Source organism: Neovison vison, chromosome 2 (assembly GCF_020171115.1).
Source record: "Neovison vison isolate M4711 chromosome 2, ASM_NN_V1, whole genome shotgun sequence".
Taxonomy (NCBI): domain Eukaryota; kingdom Metazoa; phylum Chordata; class Mammalia; order Carnivora; family Mustelidae; genus Neogale; species Neogale vison.
In genome coordinates this window covers 50,647,339-50,668,791 of record NC_058092.1, presented here as the reverse complement: position 1 = coordinate 50,668,791, position 21,453 = coordinate 50,647,339, and the positions used below count along the sequence as shown (strand labels likewise).

The 21,453-nt window shown below is 40.9% G+C and overlaps 1 pseudogene; it reads left to right on the top strand.

The window, feature by feature from the left end:
• The first annotated feature begins 1,699 nt into the window (after positions 1-1,699).
• Positions 1,700-2,241, top strand: LOC122899125 (annotated as a pseudogene).
• The last annotated feature ends 19,212 nt before the right edge of the window (positions 2,242-21,453 follow it).

The following is a 21,453-nucleotide window of genomic DNA, read 5'->3' as shown; positions in this document are numbered from 1 at the left end:
CTGCGATCCAGTCTTAAAAAGTCATCTTGACTCCTGCGTGATTGTTCATTATTAACGTGGCCAGTGGGAAAGTCTTGTTTCAAAGCAGGTGCTTCTCAAAGTATTTATTCATCTTAGCTGTTCTCTGAAAGGGTTGTAGAGAGAATCTAGAAATAAAGTCTCTTCACAATATATTCTTAAACTCATAGATTCTGTTTTCTCTATAATTTCCTAAATTTACATGACAAGAACACATCAGATTTTCCACTTTGCCTAATTCTCTGTTGCCTGATACATGTCATTCTTTAACAAATGGAATATCTGTATCTTACTCTATTTATTTTTTATGTAAGTACATTTAGTGTATGTAAATGCAGTTTTTATTTTTATTTTGTTTCGTTTGACTTTCATGGAGAGCTATTTTATTTTGGCTGTTTGTTAGTAGTTTCTGTGAGTATGAGTCATATTTTGAGGCTGCTGTATGAGATGTTTTATACGATAACTCTGCTTTTAGAGCAGGAGCCAAAATTGTGAGATGGATTAGCTCGATTATTCCTTGGGTTACTCCAAAACCCTCTACGATGGGATGGAATGGGTTCTTTCAATGCTACAGAAGCAGTGTTTCTATAGAAATATTTACAAATGATACTACTTTAACCTGAAAGAATTAATACAATTTCCAGAAGTACCTCTCTACCCAGGAGGATTTCTTACCTACACTGTATTAAAATAAAAGACTTCTTTAGGACTTCAGAGATTGTGTTTTGTGTATGCCCAGCATCTATTCATGGGATTCCTAGAACTATAAAAAAAAAAAAAAAAAAAAGAAATACTAGTTTGTGGGTATGTTTTGTTTTATTAAAAAAAAAAAAAGTGTGACTTTTCCCATTATTTTAAGCTTGATACTTAACGGTAGGTTAAGTATATAATACTGGCAGACAGCAAGAACTAACAGAAAGAAAAACCAGTTCTTAAAATGTACAAGTCTAAGATATCAGTTCCTCTTCCTCATTCAAATACCTTAAATGTAGATATTCCCCAGGGTTCTGGCACCTTCCCTTTTCCTTTCTCCCATTAAGTCAGCATCCATTTTGCTTTTTTCTATTTGCAAAATTAATACAAGTATAACACAGAAAATTCTGGGAAAACACCAAAGGAGTACAAAGAAAAAAACTCATTCCACAGTTCAAAGAGAACTATGATGATCTTGTTTTTATATATGTCCTCGTAGTTTTTCCATGCGTTAGTTTCTTCATGAAAATGATATATCATCCATGCTGTTTTGTAGCCTGCTTCTTCACGTAAAGATTTTTCTATTTCAGTAAATATTCTTTTACAACATTTTTAATAGCTTATAACATTATTTTTAAAGGCTGCAGAATAGTCCATTTCTGTATCATTATTTATGTAATTCCTTTATGTATTCTTTGGTATTTAAGTTATTCCAATAAATCAGCAACACACATTTATGATTCTTTTTCTCTAGGATTGCCATTCTTAGTAAAAAAAAAATCATATATTAAAGTTCTTGATACCTATATACAGTCCTAGTTAACCAAAGTAATGGAGAAGTGTTGGGGAATGATGGTAAATCAATTAGTTTGACACAGGATGCTGAATAGTTGAATTATCTAATGCCCTCTAGAAAGCTTCAAGATAGAGGCTTTTAAAGAAGGAGTAAGTAGGAGGTCACCCCGGAAGAAACAGGTGCAATGTGAACATGGGGAAACAGACAGCAAAGGTTGTGACCATGAAGTGAATACTTAATCTCAGAGTTGGGAGACTTAAAGAGAGGAATAGATTAAAAAAGAAAGATCCTAGTGCACAAGGAAAGAGAGGTCTCCCAACATCCTTCCTGCTGCTTCTTCCAATATAACATGTAGCTGGACCCACCAGACCACATACTGGTTGATACTAACTTTATCAACTTTCCCATTAAAGCCAGACTCGACTTAGTATACTCAGTGTTGTATCTCTTGAATAACTGCATAATTGTTGAAATTGAGAAATTGGGGCCACACTATCATGTGACTCTAAATATCGCCAGGGATCCAAGATTTGCATGGTTACCATCCACACAAAAAGGAACCTATGCAAGTGATTGCTTAGTACAGAGAGTAACTCAGAAACATTGTGGCCACAGTTGACTGGGACCTTAAGTGAAGAATCTGGAAAATCCCTGGTGTTCCAGTCATGTACATTTCTAACCATAGGTACAACATCGAGTGGATGCCAGATGATCATGGAGGCCCTAGGTCCTAATTCTTAAGTTCCTCTGCCTTACTTAACCAACTTCTCCTGGTGCACATTCATATAATAATAGGCTGTAGCATGATTACTCCATTTATCCATTTGCTCTGTTACAAGCTGAGTGTGGACACTCACTTTTTAACATTATTATTATTTTTTTAAAGAAGTAGGAAGCTCAATCTCAGTGGTCTTTATTCTCCCTACTGAGAGGAAAAGGAAGATAGGTAGATTCAGAAAATGAGAAGAGTTACTAATTAGGATGATTAGCAATAAAAAAAAATACTGAACAGCACAGAATAACCAAATGAGTCCTGGATTAATTCATTTGTAGCTGAGTTGATGAGCCTGGTAACACTTATTCCTATTACCCTACCCCCCTTCCTTTTTTTTTTTAATTTAAATATTTTATTTATTTGACAGAGAGCTAGAGAGAGAGCACAAGTAAGCAGAGTGGCAGGGAGAGGGGGAGAGAGAGAAGCAGGCTCTCTGCTGAGCAGGGAGCCCAAATGTGGGGCTCAATCCCAGGACCCCGGAATCATGACCCGAGCCGAAGGCAGCCGCTCAACTAACTGAGCCACCCGGCACCCCCCCTTCCTTTTTTAAAGGTTTATTATTTGAGAGAGAATGTGTGCAAAGAGGGAGGGGCAGAGGGAAAGAGAATCCCAGGCAGACTATGCTGAGCACAGAGCTCGATGCGGGGCTCGATCCCACAATCCCAAGATCATGACCTGAGCTGAAATCAAGAGTTGGACACTTAACCAGCTGAGCCACCCAGGTGCCATTCTCTTTTTCTTTTTAAAGTAATCTCTGTATCCAGTGTGGACTCAAACGCAACCTTGAGATCAAGAGTTGGTTGCTTTATCAACTGAGCCTGTCAGGTGCTCCCCCATTATCTTTCAAGAGCCCACTATCTTAATTCTTAGTAAATGTAGCAATGCTCTTAAGGCTAGTCATTGTCTGATGGAGACCAAATGTCATTTACCTTCTTAGAAAATAGATATTTTTATGAGAGATATAAAAATATTAAAGCTTAAAATCTTAAAATTTCAAGAAGATTTTAGCTTGATAAAAGGTCCTTTTACCACTCTCCATGTGCAAGATGTTATGCTAAGCTCATTTTATATTTTAAATGGTTCAGTTCTCACAACATTTCTGTTGGATTTTTCTAAAGAGTTAATATCATTATCCCCACTTTCCAGATAAGTAAATTGAGTCCCATAAAAACAGAATGATTTTCTCAAGGTCATGAAATAAACTTTGAACCCAGGATTGAAACCCAGGTCTATACCTGCTATCCTGCCTGCTATGTGATAGTTACAACTGTCCAAGTCTCTGAGACACTAATGACCGTAATAAGAGATTTTACTTAATATGTTGTTTAATGTTTTCAGTATGGAAACTACCAGCCTGCACTGAGCTTTTTTACTTAAACGATAGTTTACCATTTAAAAAAAAATTATTTAAACTTCCCAACTTCGCATCATGCAGATGCCAACATACTCTATGAATACCTAAATGAGACTATGATGAAGGAATGATTTTCCAAAACCCAAAGATTTTCTTACTGCTGCCTTATCTGACATTTGCAGCACTTTCTGAACTTAAAAGTCTGATAATGTTTGTATAACAAGGAGAGAGATGCTAGGTTGGACCATACTGGCATGCTCTGCTTAGTCCTGCTGAGGTCAGATGATGACAGAAATGTGTAGATGGGGGGATTACAGGTGTTTTTTATGTGGTCAGGGTGGATTTTTTGTTTGTTTATCTGAATTTTCTAACTTTTCTGCAATAAATGTGCATTATTTGCATGCATGTATTTGACACAGTAAGTGGTAGTTTGTGTAAATTAGAACAAAGAGCCCCCAAAATCTTGTTCTCTTCTTCCCCTCTCCTTCTTCCTGCAGATACACTTACCCTAACCTCTGATATGACTCAAACTTTAAGGAATAGATAATACATTTAAAAGAAAAAGGTAGATCTAACACATGATATCACAGGTCTGACATCCAATCAGTACAGTTTGCTGGGAAAAGCATCAAAGCAGGACTGTGGAATCAGGCCCGAGTCTGTGTCCTGTCTTGGTCATTTGTTTCATGACTGAGCGCATAATGGTTCTGAGCCCCTCTGTCTTCATATAAGTAGGGATCATAATATCAATTAGATGATGTTGAGAGATTAAAATGACATAGGTAGCAGTCATTATTTATTGAATATACTTTAAAGGAATGAATGCATTAGGCATTGTGGGTTGGGGGGGTCCATCTGGAATTCGCACGGGCTTCCTCATTCTTCGGCTATATATCTTGTGGCTGTACTTAGAGTGAAATGACGGGGGACTCAAAAATTCGAGGAGGAAGGTAAGATATGTTTGGGACACTGTTTACCTATGTTTTTCTTATTTCTATTTTCACTATTGTTACATATTCCACTCTGAGTAATAAGGGCTAAAAATGTCTCCTTTCTCAAGAAAGTAGTCTCTTTTAAAAGATTTTATTTATTTATTTGCGAGGGTACATGAACGGGGGTAGGGGATGGGCAGAGGGAGACAGAGAGAGAGGGAGAAACAGACTCTCCACTGAGCAGGGAGCCCAACTCGGGGGCTCGATCCCAGAACCCTGAAATCGTGACCTGAGCTGAAGGCAGACGCTCAACCGACTGAGCCATCCAGGTACCCCTTAAGAGAGTAGTCTTACTGGTACCTTCACTGCGTTTAAGACTGTCCTTACGTAAGAGAAGGCTGCAATGTGGCAGATTGCATTTTTGTTGATTTTTAATACGAAGTTCTTTGGAGATATTTATCTAATACATTTGGAAATATTGCTGTAAGACAGAAATGTTGCCACTTTCAGCCCAAATTAAGGTTAATTGCAAGCAATCACTACACATACAATAGAATGTTGCTTTTATCCCGTCAATGTTATCAGAACATGCCAACCATGAGGAGATTAAAACTTGACAAATGATTAAAGTTAGAGCTTTTGGGGCTGCCTATGCCAAAGGAAAACGTTGTCTTACCAGAACACTTTAGAAAGTATGTGGCGTTTGGACCTTTTAATCATATGACCTCATTTGATATTTAAGAGGGTGTGATTATGAAAGTGCAAGGTTCTGAAGTTTTCAGTCAAACTTCAACATTTGATTATTTATTTGAATGAGTGAAATCCCTTTATGATCACGACATTAGAAACAGGGGAAATGATGTGTCTTCTTTCTGTGATTTGTGATTAAGTCCAAGTGCTGGAGTGAAGTTGCCGGAGACATGACACAAATTGCTCTGACTACAGCAAGTCTTTAGAAAGGAATCCGAAGACACGAATTTATTGTTTATTAATTCTCAACTATGTATTGACCTACTATGTACCCCTTCTGCTCTTGCCCTTTTATACATAATATTATATTCTGCACATGGCAGCCAAGCAATAAAAGTAAATGAGAACCTGTCACTTTTCTGCTGATTCTTAATGGTTTCTTGTCATGCTTCAAATATGCCAAATTGGATCCCACCTCAAGATTTTCATGCTGGCTCTTTCCTTTGCCTGGAATGCTTTCCCCCAGGTCTTTGCAAGGCTGGCTTCCTCATTGGTTTGAGTCTCACCTCAATTAATCCCCCTGACTGTCCTCCTCAAGTACTACCCCAGTCGGTCCTCCACTGGTCACTCTCTGAGTCCTCATCTCTCTTCATTTCTCTTCACAGCCCTAGTGCCAGCCGAAATGACATGCATTTATTTTTTCTCCCTTTGTTACCCCTACAAGAATGTAAGTTTGGTGAGGGCAGGACTTTCTCTTGGATATTGGTGTAGCCTCAGTTCTTAGAACTGTCCCTGGAACATAATAGGAGCTCAAAGGATATTCCCACTGGAATGGGAACACTAGAATGGGTTAAAAGGAATATAAATTAATTTGAGATTAAATAACCTTCTGCTTTGAATAATTTATTTTAGGAGTTGGCATCCAGACATGATCCCAACCCTAACTATGGTCTACAGGGAGGGGATGGGTAAGGAAATGGAAATGGGCGTATGCTGATTTATTCAAGTCCTTGATGGTCCCAGTGCTTGGGACAGTGCCTGGAATGGTATAAAAATTTTATCAACATAAAATTCTTACCATGAGATTGATTGATGACTGCTAGAGGTGGTTCTGAAGAAAACATCAGCAAGTAGATTATCAGAAACAATAGGAGGTAGGTGGAGGGTGGGGGGAAGAGCGACAGGAAATCCCCTAATATGCGTCCTATTAGGCATCCTTATGTACTTTCCTGACCTGATTATTTTCTTGGTAGGAAGACTAATAGCCTTCTGGAGATATCCATGTCCTAATCCCCAGAACCTGGGAATATGTTACCTTATGTGACAACAAGGATTTTGCATGTGTGATTAAATTAAGGTTTTAAAATGGGAAGATCATCCTGGATTATTTGGGTGGGCTTGATACAATCACTAGAGTCCTTACAAGGGAAAGAAGAAGGAAGGAGAGCCAAAGATAAGATGACTGACTAGAGGCCAGAGAGGAGAGAGATTTGAAGATTCAGCACCCCTGGCTTTGAAGATGGGGGAGTGGTGACCATGGGCCAAGGAATGTAGGTAGGCACTAGAAGCTAGAAAAAGAAGGAAAGGGGTTCTCCTCTTGGGCCTCCAGAGAAGCACAACTCGACCAACACTGTGATTTTAGCTTAGTAAGACCCATTTCACACTAGTAACTTACCGAACTGTAAGATTTAAATGTGGGTTGTTTTAAGACACGACGTCTACTGTAATTTGTTAGTGCTGCAGTAGGCAACTACGTACAGTTGTTCCATTCGACATGATTTCCTTATAGACAGCATGTTGTGGGATCGTCCCTTTCTGTATTCTGCTCGTCTTTGTCTTTTAGTGGATATGATTAGACCATTTGCATTTAAATTAATTATTGACCTGTTAGGGCTCAAGTCTGCCATTTATTACTTGTTTTTTTGTCTTTCTCTCTCTGTTCCTTATTGTGTTGCTCTTCTTTGCCTCTTGGGCATTACCTGGACATTTAAAAAAATTGATATTTCTTTATTTACAAGGCTATGGAACATATTGTCCCACATAATTTTCTTCAGTGGTCACTCTTGACCTTACACAATACACACATAACTTGTCACAGTGTACTGGTATCAACATTTTACCCCTGTTAGTGAAATATTGGAAGCTTACCTTGGTTTAGGTCCCTTTATTTTTTCCATGTTTTGTAAAAGTTTTTTGTTTTGTTTTGTTCATATTTCTGCAGGGCCTATATGCAGCATTTTCTTTTTTAAAAATTTTATTAATTAATGTATTTATCTACAGAATTATTCTTTGCAATGTTCCAAGATATAAGCAGCATTTTCAAAATTGTCCTCAGCTTCTTCTTCTGATTTTTTATTATTTTTTAAAAGATTTTATTTATTTATTTGACAGAGAGAAATCACAAGTAGATGGAGAGGCAGGCAGAGAGAGAGAGGGAAGTAGGCTCCCTGCTGAGCAGAGAACCCGACTCGGGACTCAATCCCAGGATCCTGAGATCATGACCTGAGCCAAAGGCAGCAGCTTAACCCACTGAGCCACCCAGGCGCCCCTGATTCTTAATTTTTTTAAAGATTTATATATTTATTTATTTACTTATTTGAGAGAGAGCAGGAGCAAGCACAAGCACGGGGGAGGGGTTGAGGGAGAGGGAGAAGTAGGTTCCTGGCTAAGCAGAGAGCCCCCACATGGGGCTCAATCCCAGGACCTTGGGAACATGACCTGAGCTGAGGGCAGACACTTAACCGACTGAGCCACCCAGGTTCCCGCTTTTGATTCTTTATAATATGCTTTTTTTTAAAGAGCAGTTTTAGGTTCACAACAAAATGGAGCAGGAGGTACAAAGATTTCCCATACATACCCTGCCCCCACACATGCACAGCCTGCCACATTATCAACGTGCCCACCCGTCTTAATCACCCAGCATCTATAGTTCACGTTAGGGTTTACTCTTGGTGTTGTGCATTCTAATGGGTTTGCACAAATGTGTTGTAACATGTGTCCACCATTATGGTATCACACAGATAGTATATTCTCACAGACCTAAAAATCCTCTGTGCTCTGCCTATTCATCCTCCCTCCCGCCAACCTCTGGTAACCACTCATCTTTTTACTCTTTCCAGAGTTTTGCCTTTTCCAGAATATTGTTAGTATAGTGCGGTCTGTAGCCTTTTTAGATTGGCTTCTTTCACTTGGTAGTATGCACCTACAATTCCTTCCAATCTTTTCATTACCTGACAGCTCATTTCTTTTAGTGCCAAATCATAGTTGATTGTCTGGATGTACCACAGTTTATTTATCCATTCATCCAGTGAAGGACATCGTGGTCATTTCCAAGTTTTGGCAATTACAAATAAAGCTGCCATAAGCATCTGTGTGAAGGTTTTACGTGGACATGTTTTCAACACCTGTGGGTAAATAGTGAGGGGGTGATTGCTGGATTGTGTGGTAAAAGGATATTTAGTTTTGTGAGAAACCTTTAAACTGTCTTCCAAAGAAGCCGTGTCGTTTCATGTTTCCATCAGCAATGAATAAGAATTTCTGTAGCCCCCCATTTTCACCGTCATTTGGTCTTGTCAGTGTTTTGAATTTTGGCCATTCTAATAGGTGTGCAGTGGTATCTTGTTTTAATCTGTATTTTTCTTAGGACATACGATGTGAAACAGTTTTTTGTGATTATTTGTCATCAATAGATCTTCTTTGGTGAAGTGTCTGTTAAAGTGTTTGGTCCATTTTTAGTTGTGTAACTTGTGTTCTTAATGTTGAGTTTTAAGAGTTCTTTGTATACTTTGATTAGCAGTCTTTTATCACATGTGTCTTGTGCAAATATTTTCTTTCAGTCTGTGGCTTGTCTACTTATTCTCTTGGAAGTGTCTTTCACAGAGCAGAATTTTTTAAAAAAACTTATTTATTTGACACAGAGAGAGAGATCACAAGAGAGGCAGGCCGAGGGAGAGGGGGAAACAGGTTCCCCACTGAGCAGAGAGCCCGATGCGGGGCTCAATTCCAGGACCCCGGGATCATGACCTGAGCAGAAGGCAGAGGCTCCACCCACTGAGCCACCCAGGTGCCCCAGAGCAGAAATTTTTAATTTTAATGAAGCCCGGCTTATCAGTTAATTCTTTCATGCATCATGCTTTCTGTGTTGTATCTAAAAAGTCATCACCAAACCAAGGTCATCGAGATTTTCTCCTATGTTATCTTCTGGGAGTTTTATGGTTTTGCGTTTTACATTTAGGTCTCTGATCCATTTTGAGTTAGTTTTTGTAAAGGGTGTAAGAAGGCCTATGTCAATACATACTTACTTTTTTTTTTTTTTTTTAACATGTGGATATCTAGTTGTTCCAGCACCATTTCTAGACAACTCATCTTCATTTCCAAATTTATTCCTCCTGTGTCCCTTTGGTGGGAATAGCATCACCTCTACCAAGTGGGAAATTCAGTGAGTTCTCTCTCTCTCTCATTTTTTAAGATTTTACTTTTTTGTTTTAAAGATTTTTAAAAAAATTTAGTTATTTGACAGACAGAGATCACAAGTAGGCAGAGAGACAGGCAGAGAGAGAGAGGAGGAAGCAGGCTCCCCACTGAGCAGAGAGCCCGATGCAGGGCTCAATCCCAGAACCCTGGGATCATGACCTGAGTCCAAGGCAGAGGCTTAACCCACTGAGCCACGCAGGCGCCCCTAAGATTTTACTTTTAAAAGTAATCTCTGGGGACGCCTGGGTGGCTCAGTTGGTTAAGCAGCTGCCTTCGGCTCAGGTCGTGATCCCAGCATCCTGGGATCGAGTCCCGCATCGGGCTCCTTGCTTGGCAGGGAGCCTGCTTCTCCCTCTGCCTCTGCCTGCCACTCTGTCTGCCTGTGCTTGCTCTCTCACCCTCTCTCTCTGATAAATAAATAAATAAAATCTTAAAAAAAATTCGTATAAAAGTAATCTCTGTGCCCAAGGTGGCACTTGAGCTCACAACTCCAAGAACAAGAGTAGCATTCTCCATGGACCGAGTCAGCCAGGTGCCTCTCAGCATTATCTTTGATGCTGTCTTCTCCCTGCATCCGATATATCACCAACCTTTTCAGTCCCACCCTACAAGAACTCTAAAATCATTACTTCATCCTCACTGCAACTCTATTTTTCAGGCCCCTGAATCCCTGTCATCTGGGAACCTGTGACAAACTCCTGTCTGGTCTACCTGTCTAGTCCCAGTGTCCTCTCTGTCCACCATTCCCACTCCCACTGCAAAGTTCTTTCTGAAAAGCAAATCTGATCATCTCTCTGCTCCTTGCAACTGCTCACAAGCTCCATATTTCATTGAAAAGATGAAATCCAGATCCCTTTTGCCAGATTAACAGGTTTATCCTGACTAAGTCCCAGCCACCAAGGTTCACATCCCTTTACTGCCAGTACATGCGAGCTGACCCCTTGAGGTGAAGGGACTATGTCCTGATCTCCCTCACCGAGACGAGTGCTGACTGCTGCTCACCCTGGTCACCGACTTCAAAGTATCTCTTAGTTTCTTGAAGACACAAGAAGGAGATCAGAAGTCTGATCATTCCTCTAGGATTTAAGTGGAAATATCTGCAGGGACACTTCCCACAGGAGGTTGTAGGGGAGGATCCATTCCCATGCCTTGTCCAGCTTCTCTCTGAGTTGGGTTGGAAGGCTTCTTCTGCCTTCTGTACTACCCTACACTTCCCTCCGGCACAGTACTGATGAGTTATTACCGTGATGATCTCTTTAGGAAACAGTAACAATACTCCTGAAGTTCATTGATTCTGGCCTTACTGTGATACACTGCACATGAAAATAAAATGAAGAAAAGTAACATATCAGACACCTGTGTACTCGGCACCGAGGTTAAATATATGTTAGTGATTTGCCATACTTGTTTCAGATTTCTCTTTTTTCTCTTATGAAATAAGAGTTTATGACATTACTGGATCCCCACCCCTCCCAGACCTTTCTCCACCTTTCCTCCCTGAAGGTAAACACTAACCTGAAGTCAGAGAGGGAAAGTCCTTACTCTTCTGTCTCTCTCACTGAACAGTCGGTCAGCACCATAGGGTGGTTGGGGAAGACGGGTGTCCTTTTGCTGTGGTCTCTCCATCACCTGCGCATAGCACAGGACTTGTCACAAATATTGCTGGTAACACTAGCCTCAGTGGCCTCCCTGAACCCACCACCATCCAAAGGAGCTCTTTCTAGAGTCTTAGCTCCACTTGTTACTCTTACTGTAATGGGGATTTACTCCTTCTCAGAGAAGGACTGAGGCGATTATTATGGGGGCAAAAAGGAACAGAGGACAGAGCATGAATTTTGGAATCACACTACTGGGTATGTGCCTTTGAGCAATTACTTAATCTCTCTGGGCGTTTAATTTCCTCTTTTGGAAAAATGAGGCTAATAATACTCATTTAGCAGGGGTTTGTGAGGATTCAATAAAGTTAACGAATGTGAATCTTCCCTTGATGGTGGAATAGGTGCTCAATAAATGTTGCCATTGCCATAAAAACAATTAAGTGTTTCATCTTTCTGTTTTTCTTTCTCAGATTTTTCTCCTCGCGGGCTTTTTATTTTCTTGTCCCCATTTCCCCATTCTGTTCCTTCTCTCATTCCATTTCCGCAGCCAGGAAGAAAGCTCCGCTGTGCACTGCCTGTCTGTAGCCCACATATCCTTAAGGTTCAGCTCCAACCAGTTCTGAATACTCCAGCTTTCTTGTCCCCTTTTCTTCTTTAAACGTGAGTCATAGATCACTTAACCTCTGTGACAAACTCTTTAGTATGTGGCATTTTTGCTGGAGTGTTCTTTCCCATTCTCTTTGTAATTTTCTCAGAGGCCAGGACTGAGTCTTGTATTTCTCTGTTATTTTCCATTCTTCTCAGCCCTAACACAGGACGTAGGATGACTTGGAGTCAGGCTGCCTGAGTTCAAATCCTTCTTCTGCTACTTGCTCTGTGATCTGGATCAAGTAACTTCATTTTTCTGGACCTCAGTTTTCTTACTATAAGTTGGGAGTAATGATAATCCTTCCACTCCAAGATTCTTGGTGTAATCACATCTTCAAAGCCCCTTTTGCCTTGTAAAAGAATATATTTAAATGTTCTGGGAATGAGGTTGTAAACCTCTAGTGGAGGGGCATTTATTCTGCCTCCCACACCAATATAGTAAAACATTCATTCATTCAACAGACATTTATCTATCACCTAATATATGCCAGAACTTTTTTAGGCCCTGGGGTTGCAAATACAAATAAAAATAATTACTAATGGATGGAGAGTATCTAATTCACTGGAGAAACTTTGTTGGCTGTGGACCTATCTTATGATAGTACTTCCTGAAATGTGGAGGGGGGAAAGGAGAATATCTCATATTTAACAGTTACTTAAAACTTGGTGCCACTTTGATTAGTGGAGGGGCAGAAAATGGACCCAGTACAGCACTCAATAGATTAAAAACACCCTAGGTATGTGTGTGTGAATATGTGTTCGTGAGGTTGAGGTATGCCTGAAATTGCTCTCCCAATGAGAAACCAACAGAAATTATATACACAATTTTAAAGTGAGAAAGAGAATGTGGAAGGGCAATATTTTCTTTTATTTTCTATTTATCCCCAATGTGGTATGTGTGGATTGTAAGGATCAGGGAGAAGGGTTTTTCACTTGGGCACGATCTACCCAATAGAGCAGGCTCATTTCATTTACCTTCTCACCCATCAAAAAAAACACCCTGATTTTTTTTCCCCACACTCACGCTTTCAATTATTGATTGTGAGGTTGATCCAAGGGCATTATCACACCATATTCACAAGAATAGAAAATGGGAGAATAGGGGTGCCTGGGTGGCTCAGTGGGTTAAGCCTCTCCCTTCAGCTCAGGTCATGATCCCGGGGTCCTGGGATCAAGCCCCTAATCGGGCTCTCTCTCCTCCCTCTCTGCCTGCCTCTCTGCCTACTTGTGATCTCTCTCTCTGTCAAATAAGTAAATAAAAATCTTTATTAAAAAAAAAAAAAGAAAGAAAATGGGAGAATAAACACAGGAATGGGAAGCACCTGCCAGAATTCTTAGAGATATGGGCTGTGGTTGGCAAAGCAACATGCTAGAAAAGAGAATGAACCAAAAATAATATTTTCAAATGACAAGTCAGTCATGTCTTTATTTCTAGTCCCTTGTCAGAAATGAATAAAAAATGTCCATCTCTAGACCCTGTGTTTCCTATTGAATAATTCTTCCTGACTCCTTTGCACACAGAATTGCCCTCCAAATTTCTTTTCTCCTGCATGGTCTTCCCCTTACATGACTGCCAAGAAGTGGGCTACTGAAGACAGAAGCCAGAGAGGTTTCTTTCTTTCCCAGGACTTGGCAGTGGGTCACGTGTTTTCATTGGCTGGGGGCTGGTCTTGTTTGGATTTTGTCTTGCTTATCTCTGAAAGGACCAGAAGTGACTGGAGTGACCTTCTTAAAATGCAGGAATTTCACTCAGGGCTGCTTTTGTTTATTCATTATTTTAAAAGGTGAGACTTTTGTGAGTTACTTGGGTTTGTCGTGACCACACAGCTCACTTTGTGAAGGGGATGCTGACGTTCTCTCATTCCACAAATACTAACCGGGGTACCTGCTGTGTGAAAGTCAGGTGCAGTAGGGCAGGAAGTAGGGAGAACATGGACATCTACTGAGCTTCAGTATATGCATACACTGTGACCTTTTATGCTTAGATAATGTGCCTAAGAAGCAGAAGTCATTACACTCAGAGATTTGCAGTGTGGCAGATCGGTTCTTACTTCCGTGCTAGCTCCCATCATCTGTGTACGGCACTGTGTCAGGAAGGACAGTGAACTGAGCTCACACACAGTGGGAAAGCATGGGGATATTGAAAAATGATGTCTGCTCTGCATGTGAGAGGGGACACTGGTGACATATATGCATGTAAACTTTCATTTACTCATTAAACACTTACTGATCACCAACTGTGTACTAAGCACCATGGAGGCATATGTGGATATAAATGCGGTATAAGGCAATATGTGGCAAATGCCAATAGATGACCACACACACACACACACACACTGTGACACAGAACTGTAGGGAAGTTGCTCTAGAATGGTCTCATCAGGGAATAGCTTTTCCATGAATGGAGCCTTCTGTATCAGTCAAAGTTTTATCAGAGAAGTAGAACCACTGTCAGTGTTATGGAATATGGGATGTATTATAACAATGAGACATGACATCATTGTGGGAGGGTCTGGGGAAGTAAGATGCAGAAAAGGGAGCTGGAGGATCAGAAATAGAATTACCAGCCCTCCTGAAACACTGGCACTGATGGATTGGTAAGAGCTTGCAAGGAAAATCTGGTAAGGCAGGTGAGTCTAGGTGCTGGGATGGCACTACCAGGGGGAGTGCTGCAGAAGCTCATGGAATGTTGTTGACTCTGTATCTGGTGGGGGGCTGGGGCAGTGGGTGGTCGTCAGGGTCAGCAACTAGAACAAGAGCTGGTCACAGAGCAGGGGGAAGCTAGGACACATTTGAACCTGTTTGTGCCTCTGCTTTTGTCTCCCATCACATCTAATCAAGACTTCAGCCTTCTAGAGCTCTTGCAAATTTGTCTTATGGTCAGTTCTAATGTGCAATCATCCAGAAAAGAGATCATGAGAAATGTCATTCCAACTTAGCCAAGTTGACCCAGTTCAAAACATCATACCTAAAAAGTGACACAAATCCGCCTAAGAGGAGTGAGCAGAGCACGTGGGAAGTTTTGTGGGCAAGGCTTGGTGGTAGGAATGAATAAGTTAGTGTTTTGGAAACCATGAGTAGATGTGCCTGGGTATAGTGAAGGGCTTATGCTAGAAGATAGGGAAGATAAGGTTAGAAACAAAGATTGGAGGCATTAGTTAGTGAATTGATTAGCCTATTCAATCAAGTTGAGGATAAAACATCTGTGGAAGGAAAACTGCAAAGGGCAAAGGATGATCTTGGAAGTCTTTCTTTAGGCTGCGATCCCAAGGTTCAGGTTGGTGTGTGAGCTAGATTCCAACCTGCAAGTCAAAACCCAGTGATATTTGGGTAGCTCTGAGCATTGTGAGCTGGGTGTCTTTTTTTTTTTTTTTTTTTTAAAAACAACTAACCCCTGAATTTATTACCGGATAATGTGGATATCCTGTCATTTCTGCTAAATAAGCAAAGTAATGAGATCCCATGGCATGGTATGTGTGTGTCATGTGTGAGAAAGAACGCCTAGTCTTCACAGAGTCAAACTGAACTAAAATCAAACACCATATCTGACCCTCGCAGGGTGTGCCATGAAGTCAGAAGCATTTCCTTCTTTCCATTTCTATTTTACCACTTGCTGTTATCCCAGATCCTTATTGAAGTGCTTCTATCAAGTTGGCAGACTGTACTCTTTTTCCTTTTTTTAAATATTTTATTTATTTATTTGACAGACAGAGATCACAAGTAGGCAGAGAGGCAGGCAGAGAGAGAGAGGGGAGGAAGCAGGCTCCCTGCCGAACAGAGAGCCCGATGTGGGGCTTGATCCCAGAACCCTGGGACCATGACCTGAGCCGAAGGCAGAGGCTTTAACCCACTGAGCCACCCAGGCGCCCCTCTTTTTCTTTTTTTAAAGATTTTACTTGGGGTTCCTGGGTAGTTCAGTCGGTTAAGCGTCTGCCTTCAGCTCAGGTCATGACCCCAGGGTCCTGGGATCAAGCCCCGCATCGGGCTCCCTGCTCAGCAGGAAGCCTGCGTCTCCCTTTCCCACTCCCCCTGCTTGTGTTCCCTCTCTCGCTGTGTCTCTCTGTGTCAAATAAATAAATAAAATCTTTAAGAAAAAAGATTTTACTTACGTATCTGTATCTATATGTATGTATTTGAGAGAGATAGTGAGTGAGAGAGAGAGTACACGAGCAGAGGGAGAGGGAGAAGCAGGCTCCCCACTGAGCAGGGAGCCTGATGCAGGGCTCCATCCCAGGACTCTGCGATTATGACCTGAGCTGAAGGCAGACACCTAACCAACTGAGCCACCCAGGCACCTTAAGACTGTACTCCTTGAAATTTTTCTCCTAATACGGGGAGCCCTATTAGGAGGGTTCTCTCCCAACCCTTACCCTCAAAACAAGAGAAGAACTAAACCAGTGAAAGGACCAGCAAGTCCAAGGTCACAGATTCTCCCTGACAATATGTGGTACATCTGATTCCCGGGAGTGGGGGGGAGAGGGGGCCCAGTATGTTAGCAGGAGAACTGTCACCTGCTTTCCAATGCTTATGAACAATTTGAGACTGGAAGGAGGCTCTCCAGGACCACCATGACTCCCAACTCTCCCTCTCTTTTTCTTAAATTTGAATTAAAAAAAATTTAAAGTTTTTTTTTATACAAAAAAAAAAAAGACTGTACTCCTTGATACAGAGCTCATTATCCTCACTTTGTGGTATCTAGTAATAGATTTCTACATTTATTTGATAGGTTACCAAGCCGTTTTGCATTTGACCCTCATAACAGCTTAGTGAGGTAGCCAAGGCTGCTTACTCCTTTTTCTTTTTTTTTTCTTTTCTTTTCTTTTTTTTTTTTAAAGATTTTATTTATTTATTTGACAGAGATCACAAGTAGGCAGAGAGGCAGGCAGAGAGAGAGGAGGAAGCAGGCTTCCTGCCGAGCAGAGAGCCCGATGCGGGGCTCGATCCCAGAACCCTGGGATCATGACCCGAGCCGAAGGCAGAGGTTTTAACCTGCTGAGCCACCCAGGCGCCCCTGCTTACTCCTTTTTCCATTGTACAGCAGACAAACAGAGGTCTAGAGAGTTGATGAGACTTGCCCACCTAGTTAATGCCAGAACCAAGACTAGTCCCCAGCTTTTTCTGCTTGGCCACATAAGTAATGTCAGTCCTGGGAAGGAGAGCACCATTGTTGTGAGTCAGAATTTTTTTTTTTTTTTTTTTTTTTTACTTTTTAATCATATTTTCACATGTTGACACTCTGCTTTTCTTTGGACCATTCTAAATCAATTCTTGGATGGGGGCTATGTGAGGTTGTGCTGCCGAGGGGGAGTGGGTGGACAGGAATCCAAAGCACACAGGTCTATGGCCAATGGGCTGCTTTCTTTATAGCCCAGGCGATCCAAACCAAATGTGACAAATGGGCAGAATCTCATAAGTATTCCAGCTCTTCACTTCCCTAGTTTGATTACATTGTACCGGATGGCATTTGGAACCCGGTTCAGGGTGCATAGAGCTGAATTATGCAATTTGCCAATATGCAATTAACTGGAGTAGCAACACATTCAATCTAATGGGGGCCAGACAGAGACTGCATAATTCTTGGGAGCACAAGTTGATTATGCAGTTAAGTGATATGCACTTAAGAGAAGTGCACCACATCTATCTGATCCCATTTCTTCCAATAGATTCTTCATGGCACTTTACTCCAGCCTTTCTGCTTTTATGGTCCAACGTATTCTAACCTGTATCCACTTGAAATGAGAACCTTACAGTTCATATGTAGATTCGGGATTCATTTGTTTTAAAAATCTTAACTCTTGAATGCAAAAATGGATAGGCACGTGAGAAAAGAAAGGAGGGAACTGGGGGGCTCCGTGGGTTGGGGTCTTAAAGACAGGGAACGATATCTGGATTGTATAATTTAGGGTGCTTCATTTTCAGTTTCTTTTTTTTCCCCTTAGTTAGGAAGTTGTGTTTCAAATGCAAACGTGAGGTGCATGAGAAGATTTCTTTTTAAAAGCAATGGCCTTTGCAGTCGGTATTTTTTTTTTTTTAACTTGAAAATGGATATTGTAGAAAGGGGGCCCTTTTACGAGAAACTCCAATTAAATGACAGTTCATTGAGTGTAGCCAGTTTTAAGTTACTCTGATGATGATGGATCGTTAATTTAATTTGGCAGGTTTTACTGGTTTACTGTTATGCTTGCTGTATGCCCTGGATTGACCTAAATCCTTTGGGGGGAACCCCTAGAAGTATAAAATATGGTTGTCTGTCCTCAACCTCCTTAGCAGGTCACGAGTCATGCATACAAAGCAATTGAGGAACAATAAAACACAGCGTATGATTAGGTGTCCAATATGGTTGTTAAAGAGAGTAAAAGATGAAAGAAATCGGAGAAGAGAGAAAATAAATTGGGCTGGAATTTCTCATCACTAGAGGGAGACAGAGGGAGAAGCAAGGGTCAGAGCTTCACATATATTAGGTCACATCAAAACTATTCTGTAAAGGTACTACTGTCCCAAATTTACAGATGAAGAAGCTGAGACTCAGGAAGGTTAAGGAACTTGTCCGTGATCCACAGGTAGCAGGAAACAAAGCGAGAATTTAGAAGCAAGTCTCCCTGTCCCCACACTTCCTCCTTGGAGGTGCTCAGCGGGGAGGCTATGGCAGACAGGCTGTGGAGGGTTCAGACATCCCCTGGAAGAATTAACTGCAAGCTCATCACCATCTCTCCCCATCCAGGGTCCTATGGTGTGGAAAGGGTTCAAGGAACAGGTGGGAGTCGTGGTCCTAGTTTTGAGAGAGTTCCTTCTTATCCCTTTAGTAGAAGAGATACACCTCACAGACAGAGCTTTTCCTGAGTTAAATACATTTCTGCCAGTGTAGAAAACCAAATGAGATGACCGAGCAAAGAACTTCAGCATTTGCGACTTAGCACTTGGGACTATGGCAGTAAGCAAGGAAGAGAGAGTAACAAAGGTTAAGTGTCATATTATCATCAGATCTCCTTTCCCTGAAAGAGAAGAAACTCATGGTGCAGGAGTGGGGAGCCGGGTGTGACTGGGCCCCGTGGGGACCACATGGGTCCCTATCTTTTAGGTTTGTATGGAAAACACTTCGGGGTTGTCTGCCACTCAGTAATTTACTCTTCACCTGTATTAGTTTTCACTGGTGTGTAACAAACTTAGTGACGTGAACAATATCCATTTGTGATCTCGCAGTTTCTAAGGTATGGACTCCATGCATAGGGTAGATGTTGCCCTTGCTCAGAATCTCACAAGACTGCCATGAAGACGTCTTCTAGGGCTGCATAAGTCTATGACTTTGTCAAAAGTCATGGATACTTACCATTAAAATGAAGGCCTTTTACTCTAGGTAAGCTCTACCTCCATAAAGTTGAGTCAGAGAAATAAAAATTGAGAGAAACTGCCAATTTGGATAACTCGCTCTTCACAGTCCCTGGCAATGTGATTTTTGCCTTTAGCACTCATCATCTGAGAAACAATTCCTTTGTGGCACAGATATTCCAGTAAGAGGTATTTGCCACTCCTTGGAGTGAGGAGGAGTTGGGGTGTAGAGTGTGGTGTTTCGTGGTTTGGGAAGGAGAACATCTGTTGTCTCCCACCAGCCTTGTTCCTTTGTTCCCCGAGGGTCTGGGGTGTGTTCTATTACTTCATTAAGCCTTCTCAAGTTCCGCCCATCTTCTTTTATCCCCCACTTTCCCCTCTCCTTTTCTTCCTTTCTTTGTATTTCTTTGCCTGCCAAGTTCTGTGAGGTTCTGAATCACAGAGAAACAGATCACTTCACATTAATCTGAAAAGCCAGGTTCAAACAGGAAAAATAAGCAGGAAGTTTTCAGACAATTGTCTTCAGATAATCCAAGACAAAGTTTTGCTTTTTACCGTGTTCTTATAATAATCTGCGTTTCTTGGCCCGAATAATTAAGGCTAATTCTTCATTACTCTCTTCATCTGTGCCAGTGGAGAAACATGGTGAGCTCCCGGGTGTCTGGAATTTGTAAATGAGGAAAACTATTATAGAAATAGTTTGGAATCAGTTGAGTTAAACAAATTTTAGCAAGAAATAATTAAAAATTATCATGATAAAAGGCCCAGAAATATGCATGTTACCTCTTTGGTGAGTATCTTTCTCTTTTATTTTTCACATTTTTATTTCTTATATTTTAAACATCAGTATGTACTGTTCTGTAACTTGATTTTTCCAATTACCAATATGCTCAGAAATGTTTCATGTCTATATGTATGTTAATGTGAATCATATAAAATTGCTATTTCTATAGATGTAAACAGAAAAGAATTTTTTAAAAAGATCTTATTTGTTTAATTGATGGAGAGAGAGACACAGCAAGAGAGGGAGCACAAGCAGGGGGAGTGGGAGAGGGAGAAGCAGGCTTCTGGCCGAGCAAGGAACCCCACGTGGGGCTCTATCCCAGGACCCTGGGATCATGACCTGAGCCGAAGGCAGATGCTTAACAACTGAGCCATCCAGGCACCCCAAACAAGAAAGAATTGTTAACCAAATAAATCTATTCCAGTATTTTAATGGCTACATAGTGTTGCATTATATGGTTATACAATAATGTAAAAAAAATACAATTCCCCTATTGATGGACATTTAGGTTGTTTCCATTTTATTTTGACAATACGGACAGAATTGTAATGCATACATACACACTGCACATTTTTTTATATCTCTCTCTGTATATATCTTTGCACATAAGTTTATATATGTTTTTATGTATATACACGTATATATTTTCATTATGTCTATATCTTTGTGTGCATATACCACACCGTGTATAAAATCTTTGTGTGTATCAGTTTTTCTGTAGAATAGATTGGATAGATTTCTAGATTTTGGTCAAAGGGTTCGCACCTTTAATTATTGCCAAAATGTTCTCAAAATGACTGTAACAATTGCTTTCCTCAGATTGTCATTTTCTCCATATATTCTCAGTAATCTGATGGGTGAACTGGTTTTTAAAGCATTTTGAAACTATTTTATTCTGCAAAAGCTGTAAGAAAGACCTACCAGGCACCCAGTGCTGCTAGGCCTGAGAAGTGAATATGTGAGTTGTCTATATGGTCACTGCCTCACAGCGTGTGTGTTCCAACTGGCAAAACAAGACTAGAGCACCCACGCATACACACTCACATGTGCACTTGAACACACGGTAGCCATGACATCAATGTCATACTCACCAATCATCTTTAGCAAGATGCACTGAAACTATACCCACTGCCTGCTCTGAGGGTCATCCGAGTCTGACAGAACCAGTGTCATTCTAGTTCCTCCCTTTACAGTCTGCATGACCCTGAGTTTCTTTGTAAAATGGACAGAATAACGATAATCTCCTCAGAGGGTTTCTGGAAGCTAAAACAGAGTGCCACATCCAGTGCCCAGCCCTTCGTAAGGACTCTATGAGTATTAGCTACTGCCATTTGCCTTCCTTTCGAATGCCTACCAGCTTCTCATG